This window comes from Manis pentadactyla, chromosome 7 (genome assembly GCF_030020395.1).
Source record: "Manis pentadactyla isolate mManPen7 chromosome 7, mManPen7.hap1, whole genome shotgun sequence".
Classification (NCBI taxonomy): Eukaryota; Metazoa; Chordata; class Mammalia; order Pholidota; family Manidae; genus Manis; species Manis pentadactyla.
The window spans coordinates 103,488,144-103,507,328 of record NC_080025.1 but is presented as its reverse complement, the minus strand read 5'-3'; the positions used below and the strand labels follow the sequence as shown (position 1 = coordinate 103,507,328).

Sequence of the window (19,185 nt, the reverse complement as noted above, 5' to 3'; positions counted from 1 at the left end):
GATGGGTGGGAAGACAGAACTGAAGAAGTTACTTGGAATACAGAGAAACAGGATATGGAAAATATGAAAATGTTTAAAAGACATGGAAGACAAAATTAAGTACCCTAGAAGAAAAATGTTTCTAATTGTGGATAAAGTGAAGGTTTCTATGGCCAGGATTCTCACCTGGCCCTGGTCGGCTAGCTCACTACTCACGTGGGCAGTATGTTGCTATTGACTCTATATGAAGAGCTCTGCCCAGTGCTCTGGGCAACACAGTGGCACAGCTGCACGGCTGCAGGAGAGCAGAGCAGAGGCTGGAGTGGTGGCAGCGCTGAGGACAGAGACAGATGGCCGTGCAGGTAGAGGCCCAGAGACAGAGACTGCCTTGCTGCTTACAGTCTCGCTCTGAGTGGATGGGATTCTAGTGATTGACCTGCCACCATGGAAATAAAGTTGGGTAAAACCCTTTCACCCCAAGAACGTTCCATTGTCATTTCTTTGTTCACATTGAATCCATAATGAACTTGTCCAGGGCTGAAACCCATTGGCAAGACACTAATTTTTCTACCAGAGGTTCATATAGGAGTAAACTGGAGGAATTAGTATCTTTAGCATCTTTATTTTTGTGCTCTCCAATTTGCACATTGTATCCCATCAGTTTTACCTTTGCAAAGTTTCATTTTTGAGTTAACAAATATACTTTTCTCAGAGGGCAGACTTTGATGGGAATTTAAATTCCCAAGCATCTGTGAGTACATGACTGAATGTACTTTGGCATGGTAAATGACAACTTTCAGCATTATATGCCTTATGTGGACCTTCCCCATTTAAAACATTTAGAAAACATTTTATTGGGGAAACTTACTAGCTTTGTTAACTTTACAAGTCATTGCAGCAACAATGTGTAGAATATAAAATGTACACTGCCAAGAACAAATTTAAGGACAAAAAGAAAAGCTTAGATTTAAACGAGTGTAAATTGAAGTACACACTGTTGTAAAGAGTTTGATTAGCTTGAGCTACTCTTCCTCGGAGAGCGGAGCCACAGTTTCACAGGAGTTTCACCCTCGTGCCCTGACGTTTCCTCCGATTGCAGTTGCTGGGTTGGCACTTTCAAGGGGACGGGTCTGGACTCGCGGCGGCCGTGGCCGAGCTGGAACGACGAGTTCCTTGGTGCGTACCCTCGGGCCAACCCGCGGACCTGCTCGGTCGCTCCCGCGCGGTGGGTCGGCCGCTTGTGCTCCGGCAGGGGGCGCCCCGGGGGCTGCCCGGCCAATTTCTGCCCACCGCCTCTCCCGACTTCCCGCGCGCGGCCCCGGCGAGCCGCCGCACTGCCGACCCCGCCTCGTCCGCTCTGCACGGCCTCGGCCTCTCCGCCCGGCCAGCCGAGGCCCGGGGCGCGGCCACCGCTGCCATCCCGCCAGTTCCCGTTCCGGGCTGCTTAGGCGGCCGCCCCGCCCTGCCCCTTGCGCTGCCACACCGCCTTGGGCTCCAGGGCCACAGGACGGACCCGGGACCCCCGCTCTCTCTCCCAAGCTGCTACCACGTCTGCAAACCCGTCAGCCAAGTAAGTCCCAGAGACGGGAAGCGGAGTGATGGTTCGCGCGTTGCAGAACTTTTCTGGGGTCCTGGGCGTCGCACGTGAGGAAGCGCAGGGAGACGGGGTCTTGCGTGTGGGCGGAATGCAGAGCTGTTCGTAAAGAGCTCTGGGTGGAACGAGGCGGAGAAGGAATTCGGTGAAAATTGAGGAATGCGGTGAAAGTTTAGGGGGATGAACTGCACCATCAGTGGGATCTTTTAGTCCACAGTGGTTTAGGCAGGGCTTCTCAGTCCTTCCTGCACCTTAGAATCACGTGGGCGCTTTTAAAATCCGGATTCCTGGGCCTCAACCCAGACCAATAACATCAAAATCCCTGGGGGCGGGGCCAGGCCTCTACTTCACTGAAACTCCCGAGGTGATTCCAGTGTGCAGCCAGCGCTGGGAACCAGTGACCACAGGGTGGCTGCCCAGAGAAGGTGGGAAGGCAGCCAGGGGCCTTGATGCATTACAGACTAGACAGATGTGGCTGCTCCCAGTGCCTCGCGTTGTCCTGGGTGGCGGACTTCCCTTGGGCTTCCTGAGCGCAGAGAAGAGGAATGAGGCAATGCTTTGCAGGGTCCCCTGAAAAGTGTGTTCAAGAAAGCCTCAGATCTTCACAGTTTTTTGACACATAGTGAAAAAGAAGGCATGCATGATTATGATGACACCTTGGTTCTGCATTCCAGGAAATGCCTCTTGCCCATGGGTTTCAGCCCCGGGCAGGTTCGCTGTGGATTCAGTATGACCAAAGAAATTGACAGCAAAACGTTCTTGGGGTGAAAGGGTTATACCCAAGTTTATTTCGAGGTGGCAGGTCAGTCACTAGAATCCCATTTACTCAGAGCGAGTCTGCATGCAGCAAGCCTGTCTCTGCCTCTGGGCCCCTCTGTCCGCACAGCCATCCTCTGAGCCTCTGTCCTCGGCACTGCCACCACTCCAGCCTCTGCTCTTCTGCAGCCTTGCAGCCCTGCCACCGTGTTGCGCCCAGAGGACTGGGCGGAGCTGTTTATATAGCGTCAACAGCAATGTATTGCCCACAGGTGTGCAGTCAACCATGGCCAGGTGAGAATCCTGGCCACAGGAACTCTCATTTTATCCACACTGGCATTCGAAATTAAGTTGGGGGAAACCAGTAAACCAAAGGCCTTGACAGCTGGGTTTTCTGCTTGAAGGATGAAGCCAGGTGTGCTTGCCATGAGGTCAGGTTTGTCCCTCCTAAAAGCCCGTTATTTTAGATGTACTGTGTGCAGGGAACACCACTGTGGATATTAGGAGTGGATGTCACAGGATGGACTCTGCCCTCTCCCTGGGGTAGATTCTAGCTATAATCCTAGCAAGCAGAGCTTCTGGACAGGAGATGTGCTTCTACCACATATGCAGTAGATAAGAAAGGTGGATTTAAAATAAACAACAGCTGAGAGGAGAAGGGAGGACTTCTAAAGGTCTAAGAAGAGTAGGTTGATTTTTGTGGAATGGAGAATTCCAGAAGCTTTGGAGTCCATCAGACCTGGGCCAAAATTCAGATTCTGTCACTTTTGTGATTTGTAGCCATGGGCAAGTTGATCTCTCTGAGCCCCTGTTTTCTTTCCTGTAAAATAGGAATAAAAGTAGTTACTCTGTCATGGGACTAATAGGAAATAATGTGTATCAACACCTGGCAGGGTAGGTGGCCCATAGCAGGTGCTCCATCAGTGGTAGTTATTAGGCTCAGCAGTGCTGATTTGTACTGACAATTTATTTAGCACAGCTGCTATGAGGGAGCATATTCAGAAATTGTCTCCCTCAGAACTCCACTCCCTTGCTTTTCTCCTGCCCTGCTCAGGGGAGCGCCGTGTGGCTCTTTCTCCTTCGGGTCTCTGTGTGCTTTTTGGTTTGGAATTTCAGGCCATCAGCTTCTCTCCACAGGGCTTGCTTATTAATGGCTCTAGAACAGATTTCACAACATGTAATAGGAATTGATTTCTTGACAAAAGTGGTCCTCAGTTTTGAGACTTCCTGCACCCCACTGCTACACTTATTAAAAAAATAGGCTCCCAAGAAGGCTGGGCTGTCTGCAGGGTCTCACAATCCCTGTGAGCACACATGTCTCTCTCCTGGTAACACCCCCAGTCCATGCCCCAGCTGTGTCTGTTTTGCTTCTGACTCTTGGCCTAGCAACAATGAATCATTCAGTGACCAGCAACCGTCAGGAATTTGGGGGAAGAGGGGACCTCACCCTACAAGTGTCAGTGCTGGCATCCCAGCTGTTCATCCTGGTACCTGCTGCATATGTCACTGACAATCACTTTGATAGTAACAGCAGTGCTGTTTAGACATTGAAAATATAAACAGTGACGTAATGCAGGTACTGTAGAGATCAAGTGTTTTTATAGCACATGTACGATTGCTGATTTTAGCTAAAAGGAGAATATCAAATTCTTGTCTCTTCTAAAGAAAAGAGTTCAATATTTCTTCAAAATATAAGACATAAACCTAGTATCTGAGATTCTAAGTTACCAGTTTCTTTTACACTTCTTTTTATCAGGGGGGAGGATTTTAGGCAAGATAAAATTAGAAAAGCTAAAATTTGTATTTGTGCTGGAGGTTCACCATGCAGAAACTGTAGGTATTTTGCAAGTTTCTGGGAGTCCACATCCCTTTATCTTCTAGGCAAAGTCAGTTGCATCTTACACGAAGGGGGTCCTTTTCATCTATCCACAAAGTCTGAACTTACTTAGGCTCTTTGGTGCATTAAATGTTCATTTGAGGGCAAGCGTTTTTTTCCAAACTTGACTCTCCTACAAAGAAATGAGTAGTTACTGCCATTTCAATTAATTGGTGGTGTTTACCCAGTGTTAGAAAGCTTGTCAAAGCAAGACTTCCTGGCTTGGATTTTTATTCTTGTGCGTTATCTAGAACTGCACAGACCAAGCTGTGGGTAGAGGTTATGATGCACGGTTGGCCCAGCCAAGCTCACCACCCCTCCCTTCTGCCATCCTCTCAGCCTCTGGAGCCACTGAGCCCGCAGGGCCTGGGTTGCTGCCATTCCAAGGCTCAGTAGTGCTTAGCAAGACAGAGCAGAGTGTCCTAGCAAGGGATGTGCTGCTTTAGAGCCAGCAAGGCAATTCTGTGTTGCATTTCATTGAAATCAAGAGGCTATGCTACCAGTTAACTGCCATTTTGGAATTTGTTTTGCTGAGTAGTTATTTTCCTGTAATAGGAGACTGTAGTTTAAAGGATTAATAAATAGGTCAACATAAGGGCTCAGGTAATTAAAAAGTGAGTGCCAGATTAGCATCAGCACTTGGCAGATTAATATTTTAATAAAACATGAAAAATCAACACTCATATCTTTGTTACAGAATGTGGTATTTGCCGTCTGCCATGTCACCACCACCATACACATTAGGTGTAGAAAAGAGTTGGGAGGATATAGTGACTTGGTAAATATTTTCAGAGCCAGATGTAACTGAGTAGGCTGTCACGAATTGCTAAGGAAAATCCTTACATGGCAGAGGGGCTGTGAGCACATGCTTTTCTTGAGAAAATACTGTTCTGATTTCCAAATATAAAGGTCTAACGACTAAGAACTTCCTGTGTTTTTTTTAATAGATATTAGTTTCACGTGTACAGCTCAGTGGTTTAACAGTTATCCATATTATTAAACCCTCACCCCCATTAGTACAGCTACTGTTTGTCAACATAGGAAGATGTTACAGAATCACTGGCTATATTCTCCATGCTGTGCAACTATCTCCTGTACAGAAGCTTTTTAGTTTGATGTAGTCCCACTTGTTCATTTTCATTTTTGTCCCCTTGCCTGAGGAGACATGTCCAGGAAAAAATTGCTCACACTTATATTTAAGAGATCTTTGCCTATGTTTTCTTCTAAGAGTTTTATGGTTTTATGACTTACATTTAGGTCTTTGATTAATTTTGAGTTTACTTTTGTGTATGGAGTTAGGCAGTAACCCAGTTTCATTCTCTTGCATGTAGCTGTCCAGCTTTGCCAACACCAGTTGTTAAAGAAGCTGTCATTTCCCCATTGTATAGCCGTGGCTCCTTTATTGTATATCAATGGACCATATATGTGTGGGTTTATATCTGGGCTCTCTATTCTGTTGATCTATGGGTCTGTGCTTGTGCCAGTACCATATTATTTTGATTACTGTAGCTCTGTAGTAGAGCTTGAAGTTGGGGAGCATAATCCTCCCAGTTTTGTTCTACTTTCTCAGGATTGCTTTGGCTATTCGGAGTCTTCTGTGGTTCCATATGAATCTTAGAACTGTTTGTTCTAGTTCATTGAAAAATGCTCTTGGTATTTTGATAGGGAATGCATTGAATCTGTAAATTGCTTTGGGCAGGATGTTCATTTTGACAATACTAATTTCTTTCTATTTATGAGTATGGGATAGATTTCCATTTTTTGGTGTCTAAATTCTTTAATTTCTCTCATGAGTGCATAAGTTTTCAGTGTATAGGTCTTTCACCTCCTTGGTTAGATTTATTCCCAGGTATTTTATTCTTTTTGATGCAATTGTAAATGGAATTTTTTTCCTGATTTCTCTTTCTGCTAGTTCATTGTTAGTATATATGAATGCAACAGATTTCTGTGTATTAATTTTATATGCTACAACTTTGCTGAATCTAGTTATTAGTTTTGATAGTTTTTTGATGGTGTCTTTAGGGTTTTCTATGTATAATATCATGTAATCTGCAAATAGTGACAGTTTAACTTCTTCCTTACCAATCTGGATGCCTTTTATCTCTTTATGTTGTCTGATTGCTGTGGCTAGGCTTTACCACATTCCCCATTTGCTGTCTATGACCCTGCACCAAACCTTCTAGAAGGAACTTGGTGGAAAACTAGGCTTTTCTCTGGGGTTATCCTTTCTCCTTACACTTCATGACAACAGGCCCCTTCATTGAGAGGGCCACTTCTGGACCCCATTTAACAAGACCAGAGCTTTACATTTAATATGAATTTAGGCTCACTGGTGATTTCAATTGGAGCTATAAGATCTATAACAAATAGCAGCCAGGCAGGACTTATATGGAAGAAACCATAGGTTTTGGTGTCAGAACTGAGATCAAACCCCTATTTTTTTCCTTAATTGTGTGATCCTCACCAAGATATTTAAGCTTTCCAACTCTGTGCCCTCTGTGGTAAAATAGTTCTAATAATTCCTTCATTTCAGAGTGGTTTTGAGTATTTGATGAGGTAATTGATGTAAAGTGGTGAGCACATCATCTGCTTCCAGGAAATGGTGATCGTGATGATCATGATTCTGAAGGCTACTTGGGTTCAGGTGCTGCTTGCTGTCTCTTAGCTGTGTGGCTTGGGATAAGGTATTTAACCCCCATAAGCCTCAGTTTTTCTGTTTGTGAAATGGGGGTAACTACCTATCTGGAGGGATTGGTCAGAGGTTTAGTGAAATGAAATGATGCTGTGTCTGATCTGGTAGACCTGAAATAGTAATTGCAAACACATAGATTTACTACATGCAATGCTGGTCCCAGACTTTAGAGTTTTGTTTTGTTTTGTTTTGTTTTGATTATTTGATCTTCCCAACACCATATGCAGTAGTTATCATTCCCCCATTTTACAGATGAGACTGCTGAGACTCAAGGAGATTAAATAACTAGCCGCAAATAAGGTAATATGTACCGTCCCAGGATCGGAAGCAAAGTCCCATGTGGCCACTGAACCAGAGCTCAGTCTGGGCTCCTCTCTTGGCTCCCCTCCCTGTCTCCCCAAGCCCACCTCTGGTGATTCCCCAGCAGAGATGCTTCTGCTCTTTGTGGAGCTGAATTTCTGGACATAAGGCTCCAGCTTCCAAAGAACTGCCTGCTTATGAGGTGAAAGCAGAACATCTCCCCATTCCCCTCACCCTTCCTCAGATTTGCAACTTTTAAACCTCAACCGTTGCCTACCACTGGGTAAGGTAGGGATGTGGGAATGCTGATACTGGTATTGACTGACATTGTTAGAGTCGCTTATGATGTTTGTTTTGAGATAAATGTCGTCTCAGTGTACTGAGATTGTTAACCTAGGGGTAATAAAACATGTCTTCCTGCAGGCAGGCGTGCGGGATCTTTGAGGAGACAGAAACCAGCCCCAGGATGGGGCTCGGGTGGACATGGAAGTGCTTAAACATCCCCTCCAAAGTGCAGTGGCCTGTTCCAGGTACACTACCTTCTAAAAAACTCCAAATACGTTGTGCACTAAGGTTTGTGCATTCTGGTGTAAATACCTCAGTGACAAATAAAACATTCCTTACTCAGCTTCCCAGTGCTTTACACCTCATAGTGTTTGCCTCATTTGGAGCTCTGGCAATCTTTCAAGAGGCCTTGGCCAGTTGAACAAGGGCCCAGATGAGCAAATTCTCCATTGAGTGAGTTATGGATGCTTTAGCATTTCCAGAAATGAGACGACCATTATTTTTCCAGCTTTCCCATGGGAGTGAAGCGGTTTGCTGGCTTCCCGGCCTGGTGTTGAAGGCTGTTAGAAAGCTGTTTGTAGCTCCTGGTTCCTCCTGGCTCACTGGGGCTTCAACTCACCAACACATTAATTCAACAAATACTATCAGAAGACCTTGCTTGTGCCAGGACTCTGCTAATGGGGTACAGCAATGAGTGAAAGAGACCCAGCACCTGACCAAATGGCGTTTGCAAGCTCCTGGAGGAGGAAGGGGTATAAACACACAAATAACTATATAGTTTGTGATAAGTACATGTGGAAACTATAGTGTATCATGAGTCAGAAGAGCTGTACTAGGATTAGGGGAGTCTGGGATTTGCCTTTCCAAGAATGAGCCTTTTCAGCTAGGATTTGGGGATGAACAGGAGTTAGAGCAGAGGTGGGAATGACTTAGTTGTGTTGAGGAGGATGCAGAGGGAGTGAAAAGGGGAACCAAGCTCAGGCCAAGCAGAGCCTCCTAGTCTGGGAAGGATTTGGAATTTTGTTCTAAAAGGCAGTGGGAGGCCTTGAGATTCCCCCCACCTTTTCTCTGTTAGGGGAGATAATTCATGGGAAGATAATTAATAACCCTTATTATTGTTTTAAACCCTGTCTTAATGTGTGAGACAATTCTGGAGACAGAAATTATGGTTTCCAATTTCTGGATGAAGGAACTGAAGCTCAGAACAAAGCAAAAGATGGCAGAACCAGGATGCAGGGCCTGGTCTGCCTGGCCACAGTGCAGGCCTGTGGTTTTCTGGGGCAGACGTGTGGGTCTCCTAGGCACCGGCATCCTTCAGCAGGAGCCCCCATGGGTGGAGGATGGTAGAATTCCAAGGAGTCCTTCCTGGCCCCTTGGAAACAGGAACAAAAGCCCCCAAAGAGCATGGGCAGGTTGGGAGCATAGGTGTCAGAGTGTCAGGATCTGCAGCTATAAAATGCTAGGCGCCCCCCCTGGCCAAGGGAAGGAGCATTGAACGGTGTTTCATCCTAGTTTGTTCTCCCTCTGGCTTTAGCCCAGAAGCCCTGAACAAGGTCTTTCCCAGCCCTGTTCATCTCCTGGGGAATTTGCATACACTTAAAAAGCACAGGGTTTGGAGAAAAGAGATTCTTCCTTTGAAGCTTTCAGGTCACAGAAAAAGCCTCCAAACTGCCAGGGGCCTCACCACAGCATGCTGGCTGGCTCTGGGGTGTCTGCATTATCCCCATTCTCTTAGGTAGTTGTCATGAGGTCACAGAGTGAGAGGTGACAGCCAGGTGTATATTGGCATGCCGGGTGGGCCTGCTCCCTAAGATGGGCAAGGGCTCTGGAGTGGCCCAGGCCCGCGTGTCGCCTCTCAGAAGAACTTGGTATCTTCTCAGCGCCTGTCAGGGTCACCCCACGCACATCCTAGAAACCCTCCCTTGGAGCCTCTGAGTCAATTTGTGTCCCAGACAGCTGCTGACTGTGGATACCCATTCAGCTGGGGTGAACAAAAGTCTTCAGCTCCGTGTTTTGGCCAGCAGTCCGCAGAGTGTTTATTTACTCAAGCCCTTAAGGTGCCTGACATGCTCTGTTCTAGCGGAATGCTTTCATCTGAGAAGCCCCAGACATCTTCTGTGTTGGTCCTAAATGCCATCTCCAGATGTCCCCGGGCTTCCAGACCTGCCACTTCTCCAGCACTTTCTTTTGTATGAGCTCTTAAACGCACTTACAGAGCTCCAGATACGGGTATCTGGCTCACCTGGGTTTCTCTTGTCTTCCTTTATTCAAATATTCTTATTCACTGGCCCCAGTGGGTGTTTTTGGAATTTGGCTTTTCAAAGCCTGAGTAACACCAGGAAAATATTAATCAACCATTGCACATCAGCCCCATAGGGCACTGGGGGGAGGCATTGTCACAAAGAACTGATGCTTATGTACCAAGAGAATGTATAGACAATGCTCTGGAAATTGAGAGCTGGGCTCTGGTTAAACTTTTTTAAGACAGCAACTAATATAAATGACTTAGAGCAGTAGAAAATATTAGTGTCTGAAAATCTGAATTTATCCTCTAATTAACTAAGCAAGTGACATTCCCTAAGTGAGTCTGTGAGCTCTGGAAATCACATATTCTTCAGTGAGCATTAATGCAGCACCTGGTATAAGCAGTGCATTGTGCTGCAATCATTCATTCCACAGTTTTGATCTAGCATCCACTCTGAACTGGAGATACTGTGACTAATCAGATGTACACCATCCCTCATAGTCAATGCTGGCCTCAAAGGTGAACCAACCAGAAGTCCTGGCCCAGACTGCCCTGTCCTTAACCATGATCAGTGCTTACAGCATGACTAGTGCTGTTCTGAATACCGTATGTTAATATAACTCACAGGATGCTCACAGCCATCCTTGGAGGAAGGTGCTGTTGTTATCTGCACTTTATAGATAAGAACACTGAAGCGCAGAGGGTGGAGTTGTTTGTCCAACTCACATGGCTGGTGATCGGAACTAGGCAGTCTGGTTTTAGAGTCTTGGCCCTTTGCTGTCACATTCAGTCACTGTGAAGGGAGAATCTAGGAAAAGGAAAAAATAAAAGCACCAAGTCCTCTGAGAGAGGTGGGGATAAATGCCACAGGAGTTCCAAGCAGGCAGGAGGGGCTGAGGGGAGGAGCCCTTTCCCCATTCGGACAGACAGACAGACAGACAGAAGATGTCAGACCCTGCTGGGGAATGGGGTGAGGCCCTCTGGTTGCTGAGGGGCTACTCTAGCTGGACGTAAACAAAAGAAGCATTTGCCTCTGTGCCGGTGAGATCTGGGTTCTGCTTTGGTTGAACCAGACAATTCTCTGCCCTGCCCCCTCAGTTTCCTCATCTCTAAAATGAGAGCTTTGGACAACCTTCTGTTCTTCTCCTGAAGTCCATGGATCCAGCAGGGAGGGGAGGGATGGCTCTGTGTGCGTTCTGAACAGGGTTCCTTGACCAGAAGATGATGCTTGGCTCTGAAGGATGCAGAGTCGGACACTGGCTTCCCAGAGGGCCCTGGGTGGCTGTAAGAGGACACCTGTGTCCCCACGGGCTGCCCCGCACTCACCCTGGCTGGCTCAGCAGTCCCGCCTTTGTAGGCAGTGTGGCAGGGTCTGTACCTGGAGTTCAAACCAAATGGTGCTTTTGCAAGAAAGACAGAAAAGGAGATAGAGAGATGGAGGGAGGGAGGGAAGGGGCAAAGAGAGGGAGAGAGAGAGGAAATACTGAGACTAACTTCTGCATCTGCTTTTAAATTCTAAGGGATTAACTACTTTCAGAAGCTTAATGAGCATTAATGAATTTAAAAGCCTTAAATAATAATTGCAGCCCCATGCATCTGCCAAGTTTTCTTCATAGGGGCTGTCAGTACTTTTCTGGTGTGGCAGGGGCATACAGGACTGAGAACAAAACCAAACCCCATGAGAAGTAGGGTTCTCTGCAGATGCATTAAAGAGGGGCAGCTTGCATTTGTCTAGTTTCTAAGGCCTGGAAGCATAATGGAGCTCTTGTTTTTGTGGATTGTGCACCAGGGAAAGTGGGACCCAGTCTGGGTCGACCCATTTTGTTCTCTGCACAACTCTGTCAATATTGTATGAAAATGTGCTTGGCATTAGCTTCCTGTTCTGTTGCTGTTGGGTTAATCCACCCACTTCATTTTTATGCATCCTCAAGAAGGGTGGAGCCGCGCTGAGCACATTGTCTTTATCCCTGAATATCCAAGTGGATCCTGTTAATAAACGCAGTGTAATTATCATCATCGTTGTAACACTGGCCTGAAGAGGCTGCAGATCAAGCCCAAATTGTGCATGACAGGGTGCAGATTTGCCAGAGATGGTATTTGCTGGTTAAACCTTAGTGACAGGATGTGCTTTTAACAGAAAGGGAGAAAGAATCTAAAATGGTTTCCGTGGTAATGACAACCATCTGGGTGAGGAACAGATTGGACGGGAAAGTGTAAGGTTCCTTTGGCATCATTCATCAAAACAAAACATGCCTGGGGTCAGACACAGAGGGCAGTACTGTGTTAAAGTGTCCGCAGGCTTGGGTTACCTGGACGGAAGGGGGCAAGGCAAGACACAGGACATGGGAAGTTGGGTCATTGTGCCCATTTCTTCAATATGGTATTGCTTGGGGTCCTAAGGTCAAAAAACTACTTGAAAATAAGTTTTGCTGGCTCTTTGGCTCTCTACTATTTTTGTGGGGATTGATTTTTCACTTTAGATTCCTTATTTCAAGCCAAGCTAAGTGACAGTTCCATGATTTGTTAGACTCCTGTTTATTTATTTTGAAGGCAAAATAAAACTTCTCACCATCAGCTGGACTGTGATATTTCACCAGACCAGGAAAATCATTTCATTTATTTACATGTGCACAGAAAGAATCATAACATCCCATCTGAGTGTGGTTTTAAGGAGCCATCATTCATTTGAACGGGAACTGCACCATTGTTGTAGGGGCCTGGGTGCTTTGAGGTCAAAGTCAGGGTTCCTTAGGATAAGATGATTGCTACAAAGATTTCGTTGACCTGCCTCAAGAGGTCGTCAGAGTCTTGATGATTAAACAGAGCACTATACCAATCCTGGTGTCCGCCTTCCCTGTCCAGAAGTCATCTCTGTTCTCACAGTGTTTTGTCTTCGAGATATTTTTCTTTGCATTTATGCTTGTAGATGTTTATTTGTAGAAAATAGGCTTTGTGTGTAGGGCTGGCAATATGGGCAAGTTATATAAATGTTGTTATACTTTATCTTCATCTTGCATTTTTGTGACAATATGTCTCGAAGCTCTTCCTCTGTCAGTACATGCAGCTCCATCACATTCGTTTTTACCACTGATCGTGGCTCCTCCCTGATGACTGTGACAGAGGTGACAGTGGTGGCCTGAGCTGGAAGGCTGCGGTTCTGGTGTGGGCCAAGAAGCTGAGTGGAGCGAGGTGAAGGACCTGGAGCCACAACAAGTGGATGCAACCACCGCAGTACAAGTCAGGAATATGCATGGCTTCCTTATCTGCCTTTTTTTCTTTTTAATAAGTTAGTATTTTCTTTCATAGGTTATTGCTAAGTCAGAGGTGGGCAGGGAATGATGCTGTAACTCTTATCCAACAAATAGTCAGTTTCATAGTCTCTTAAAAAAATACATAGTAGTTTATCTTTCTCACAAGTGATCCTTTAATGTTGGGAGTTGCTGTCCTATAGAAATTGTTATCTTGTGAAGGAGGAGAGTCAAGTACCCTTGGCCAGACTCCGAGTAGTTCCTGCTCTGCCCCCAGCCAGCTGCCTGGCCTTGGGTAACTCACTTCACCTCTCTGGGCCTCAGTTTCCTAACAATGTGCTGAATGCTTTTTTTGTCCAAAAGTATGGCAGCCGTTAGGCTGGGCTAGGTTGTGCTGCAGTAACAGCTAATTCTAAAGGTTTGAGTCTTGCTCACACTCTGTGCCCGTTGCCACTTAGCAGGAGGCTGTCATTGTCACTATTTGTGCACCCTGGCAGGCGGAGCAGCCACCACCTTGAATGTTGCTGCTCATAGCACCAGAGGAAAAAGAGAGCTGCACACTGATCAACTATGCCCTGAGGCCGAAAGCTTCCTGCCAGGGCCAATTCATTCCACTTCTGTTTGCATTTTATGAGTCAAAGCAAGTGACTTCAAGGGGGTAGGCAGGTGTAATCCATCTGCTCCCTAGGAGTAGAATCCCAATGTTTAAGGAGCAACATGCCTCTATCAGTGTGTTGTTTTCATGGAAGGGATAGGAAAGTCAGAGAGAACTGTCCTGGGGGTCAATAAATTCATATCCCATAAGCTAATCCCGTCTCTTTATAAAATCACTTTTTCCTATGGCCGGAGAGCAGCAGCCTGTTTTGGATCTGACGTTCTTGAGAAATGAACAGAACTTGGTGGGGTGCAGGTGGGAAGGGTGGCAGGATGGGAGCAGAGGCTGGCAGCCCTGGCTGAACTCCGCAGTGCCTGGGCGCCCTCGAAGCTGGCCTTGATTTTGCTTGTGTTTGGTTTGTTTCCAGCCTCTGTGCGGAAAGTGGGGGCAGCAGAAATGCTTGTTGCATGGCCTGACTTCACAGAGCTTACTGCTTAAAAAAACCTCTCAGCTACAACTCTAAGATAGCATCTGCTGCATTGTTAAAGAATGTTTAAAGGAACAGGTTGCAGATCTGTTAGGAATTTAACTGCCAGTATTGCAACACTAGCTTGTGGAAAGCTGTGTCATTTGTTTTGAAATATATAGATAAAGAGTAAATGGTGATTCCCAACGACTGGGCATCTGAGGAAAGTGAAATCATGAGGCCAGTGTGAGTGATGGGAAATGACTGTCTTGAGGTTTCTGTTCTGGACCCAGCCTGTCAGCTCGGATTGAGGCCAAGTTCTGCCTGCTTGTCCTAGGAGTTGGCATTCATATTTACACTGTGGGAGGAGAAGCCTGGACTCATACTCTTCTGGATGATTCACACAGAACAAAGCGGCTGCTGAATGGATGTGTTTGCAAGTGTCTCAGGGCACAGGGGCCCCCTGACATGGTCTCTGCTCATAGGGGTTCAGTATGAGGGTACACAGCACAAGGCCTGGCATGCCTGGGTGGCTGTGGACACTCAGCAATGGGCAGCTGTGACCCACCACTCAGGTGCTGGGGATGACTGGGATTCGGCATCTCAAGTGTCTCAATTCAAACTCCCTAGGAGGTGGGCTCTAACCACTTCTCCTTGCCACCTTCCACTGCAGGGGGCTCTGGTGGAGCCCAAGGAAGCCTCGGAGCTACAGACTGCCCAGGAGCTCTCCATTCATTCCCACTCCACATGCCCACCACACTTGTAGTCCCTTGTTCTGTTTGCCTGCCCTGCCGGCTTATAAACATTGTGATTTGAGTAAGACACTTAACCTCTGTGTGCCTCAGTTTCCTCATTTGTAAATCGGTAGTAACAATGACCTCTGCCACCTAAGGATTGAGCGAGGTAATAGAGATGAAATGAGGTGATAATCCCTGAGTATTTATGTATGCCAGTCCTGGACTGAGCACTTTGTGAATATTAGCTCAGTCCTTACATCAACACTCTGAGGCAAGGACCCTCACTAGAGGAAACTGAGGCACAGAGAGGATGGCTAACTTGCTAGTGGAGGGTGGAGGCAGGCTTTAGTCAGCCCCTCAGCCTGGCTGGCTCCAGAGACCATGTCTAACTCTGTTATTGTGTCCCACAGGGTGAGTAGAAAGAATTTGTTGGATGCTGAGCCTCCAGTGAAGCACTTGCTCAGTATTAGTGATGATCGTTCTGTGCCCTAATGGGGCCCCCACACAGCAGGGCTTGACACAGAGGAGGAAGAGGGATGCGTGAGGCCAGGGCATCCTGGAGTCTTTCTAGCCAGCAGCCCCTGGCCTGCCCCCTGCAGCTCTCCCTCAGTCCCACTGCTGATAGCATGTTGTCAGGGGCTGGCAGCTGACCGAGGTGCCCAGCTTGCTGTAGTGATTCAGATAGGCAGGCCAGGCCGAGGGAGGTGCTGCCATTGGGTACCACCTTTGATCCTCTGTTTGGCATATGGAATGTCTCAGGTATGAGGCGTTAAAAGAGCAAAGAGGATGGGTGGCTCTTACTCTATGTAAATAAAAACCAGGTAAGCAAAGGATCTGTCAGAAACCAGCTTCTGCAGCTAAAAAGAGGGTCTTGATGGTTACAAAGAAATCCAAGGTAACAGTAAAGGTGTAGCAAATACATGCAGTGTGATGCCAAACCTGCATCATGACCCTATGGGTTTGAAGGTTTTTCTGGGTATATTTTTACTTTTGATTTCCATCTTAATTCCACAGTGGTCAGAGATAAATTCTGAATGATTTCAGTCTTTTAAAATATGTTAAGAACTTGCTTTATGGTCCACAGTGTGTTTGGTTTTGACAAGCATTCTATGTCACTTAAAATGCTGGGCATTTGTTGCTGGTGGGCACAGTGTTCTCTAGAGGTCAGTTAAGAGACTTGTGAAGTGTTCTGTTGAGATTCTTCATATTCTGTTTTGGGTTTGTTTGTTTGGTCTATTCTTTCAGTTATTTTGAGAAATGCATTAAAGTCACCCATTGCAATTGTGGATTTGTCTATTTCTCCTTTTAGGTTTGTCAGTTTTTTTCTTTATATATTTTGAAAATATGTTACTAGGTGCATACAAATTAAAATTTTTATATCATCCTTCAGAATTGATCATTTTATCATTCTGAAATATTCCTCTATTGCTAATAACATTTATTTCCTTAAATTCCACTTTGGTGATGATACACCTAGTATTTCTTTTCTCACTTCCAGGAAATAAATGAATTTAAACTCTGTCACTTAAGGTGTCTGTTTAAGCTGTATGTAGTTTTTTTCTATCAAGAATGCCAATATGTTTTATAATTGGTATATTTAGTCCATTTATATGTAATTGAATTACTAATGTAGTTGGATTGTATTTACATCTGTTGTCTATTTTTGTCTCACTTGTTTTATGTACCTTTTTCTCTCCTTGCTTTTAGAATTGTATATTATTCCATTTTCTCGTTCTATTGACTTGTATTCTTTCACTATTTTTTAGTGGTAATCTTAGAGATTAAAAGTTGAGTCCTTGAATTATCACAAATACAAAGTAATATTTTTGCCTATTACTAGAAAATGCTTTGACCTTAGGACACTTTAACTCCATTTACTCCATTCTTTCTTTTGTGTTATTGCCATCATACTTGTTAGTTCTACATATATTTTGGACCCTACAAAATATTAATGTTTTGTTCAGTCAGTACACATTTATATTTACCCACATGTTGCTCTCATTTTCTTTCTTTCTTTTTTTTTTTTTTTTTGTCTTGGGATAATTTTTGTTCTACCTGAAAAACTCTGTTTAGTATTAATTTTAGTGCAGCTAGCTGGCAACGAAGTCCCTCAATTTTTATTTATCTGGAAATGTATTTTGCCTTTATTTTTTAAAAGACTTCATTAAAGTATTTCATACAATAACATTTACAGATTTTAAGTGTACAGTTGATGACTTTTGACAAATCATGTGTATATACATACACACACCCATGTGTGAGATAAAGCACTCCAATCAAGATAACTTTTCTGTCTCCCTAGACATTTCCCTTATCCCTCTATGCGATTTCTCTCTATGCCCATCCTCCTGCCCCTGGAAACCAATGCTCTGATTCTAGATCAGATTTCTAGAATCATATGTACTCGTTTGAGTCTGATTTCTCTTGCTCAGCATAGTATCTGTGACACTCATTTGCGTTGTATTAGAATTTCATTCATATTGTTGAATAATGCTGTGCTGTGTGAGTACCCCAATTTGCTGATCAGTTCACCTGTGCTTGGCTGTGGGAGCCACAAGCTACTCTACCATAGTTAGAAGTAGAAGCCTCTTGTTTAAAATGAAAAACAAAAAAAACACAAAACTGTCAGAAACTCTGAATCTTTTCAGAAAGCAGATTTCTATAATGGGAAACTGCTAAATTCAAACTTTTCACAAGCTCTTTATACCTACTGTCAAAGGGGTTTCCAGAAGGTTTCCACCTATGTGTATATTTCTACCCCTGGTGTATGAGAGTCCCTGTCTCACTGTATTATCAATAGCACTTCTGTGTCTTTTTTATCTTTGTAAGCATGGAAAGATGAAAATTTATATCTAATAGTTGAAAAGAATTTTACCTGCAACTATAAACCAGTAGATCCAATGCTTATTTTCTTTCTGAGTTCCAGAATCATCAGTGACCTCCCTCCTTTAACCATCTGTCTCATTGACTTACTGAGAAACTACTCCGAAAGCCAATTCAGAGTCACTGCTGCATCAGTATTTCTGATGGAAGTGGTGTGTGTGTGTGTGTGTGTGTGTGTGTGTGTGTGTGTGTGTGTGTGGCCAATTCAGAGTCACTGCTGCATCAGTATTTCTGATGGAAGTGGTGTGTGTGTGTGTGTGTGTGTGTGTGTGTGTGTGTGTGTGTGTGTGTGTGGCCAATTCAGAGTCACTGCTGCATCAGTATTTCTGATGGAAGTGGTGTGTGTGTGTGTGTGTGTGTGTGTGTGGCCAATTCAGAGTCACTGCTGCATCAGTATTTCTGATGGAAGTGGTGTGTGTGTGTGTGTGCGCAGCTCAGATGCCTTCCCACCCTGGCTCCCAGTGATGGCCCCAGAGCTGCGCCGTCCACTACGGTCGTCACTGGCTACATGCGGTCACTAAGCCCTTGAAGTGTAGTTGGTCCAAATTGAGATGTACTGAAAGTATAAAATACACATCAGATTTCAAAGCCTTAGTATATGAAAAAAAACAAATATAAAATATTTCACTAATTCTATATTGATTATATAGTGAAATAATATATTGAATATATTGGGTTAAGCAAAATATATTAAAATTGGTTTCACTTGTTTTTTATTAGTGTGGCTACTAGAAAATGTTAAATTACACATGCAATCTTTATTTTCTTTCTATTCAACAGTCTACTGTGTAGTCTAACAGAATCCCTCTGTTCTCTGTTTCTTTTTGCGTTTGAATGCCTGTCCTCCCAATCCTTGCTTCATTTTCTTCACAGAAGCTTTCTTGAACTTTCCCTCTGAGGTCTACAGACTTTATATTTAGCTGAGAAGATCAAATTGCAAGATGGGACCTGGGCAAAGATCTCCCTAAGGAGCCTGCAGTGGTGGACTGACCTGGGGTTCTCTTACCTGGGAATGAAACCTCTTGGTGGGCAAATAAGCAAGCCGGGAAGAGGGGTGAGTGGGGTGCCACCCAACACCCTTGGCTCCCAGGGGCTCGCCAGCAGGCTATGGCCTTTGTCTCAAGAGACAGCTCGAGGTTAGCCCTCCCCTCATTTCTGCCGCCTCATGTCTCCACTTTGTTTCTCTCTTCTCTGCTGCTGGGGGCCGTTGCCTGGCCGCCGCTGTGGGCTTGAGTTTGCCTTGGTGGTTTCCTGGAGCCGTCCCACCAGCATCTGCAGCTTCAGCCCCTGCCCCGCGCTCTGCACCACTGCTCCGGGAGAGCCCAGCACCGAGCAGGCGCAGCCCCGTGCCTGGCCCCGGCCCAGCCTTGGTCTGCTGTTTGCCCGGAAGTGAGGCTCAGACCCTGTCCATCGGCCAGAACCACCCTTTACCAGGTGAAAGGAAAGGATCCCTCTCCGGGCCAGGAGATCCCCAGCTGTCCCTGGTATCTCTGGTAACCAGATGCCCATGAACTGAGCTTCTCTCTGGT

General features: G+C 45.4%; 1 protein-coding gene across 1 annotated transcript in view; it reads left to right on the top strand.

Moving 5' to 3' along the window:
- The first annotated feature begins 1,121 nt into the window (after positions 1-1,121).
- NOD1 (nucleotide binding oligomerization domain containing 1) overlaps positions 1,122-19,185 on the top strand; it is a 57,316-nt gene continuing 39,252 nt past the window's right edge. Inside the window, exon 1 of the mRNA XM_057504628.1 lies at positions 1,122-1,549. The gene's annotated coding sequence lies outside the window, so the exon portion shown is untranslated. The remainder of the gene's footprint in view (positions 1,550-19,185) is intronic.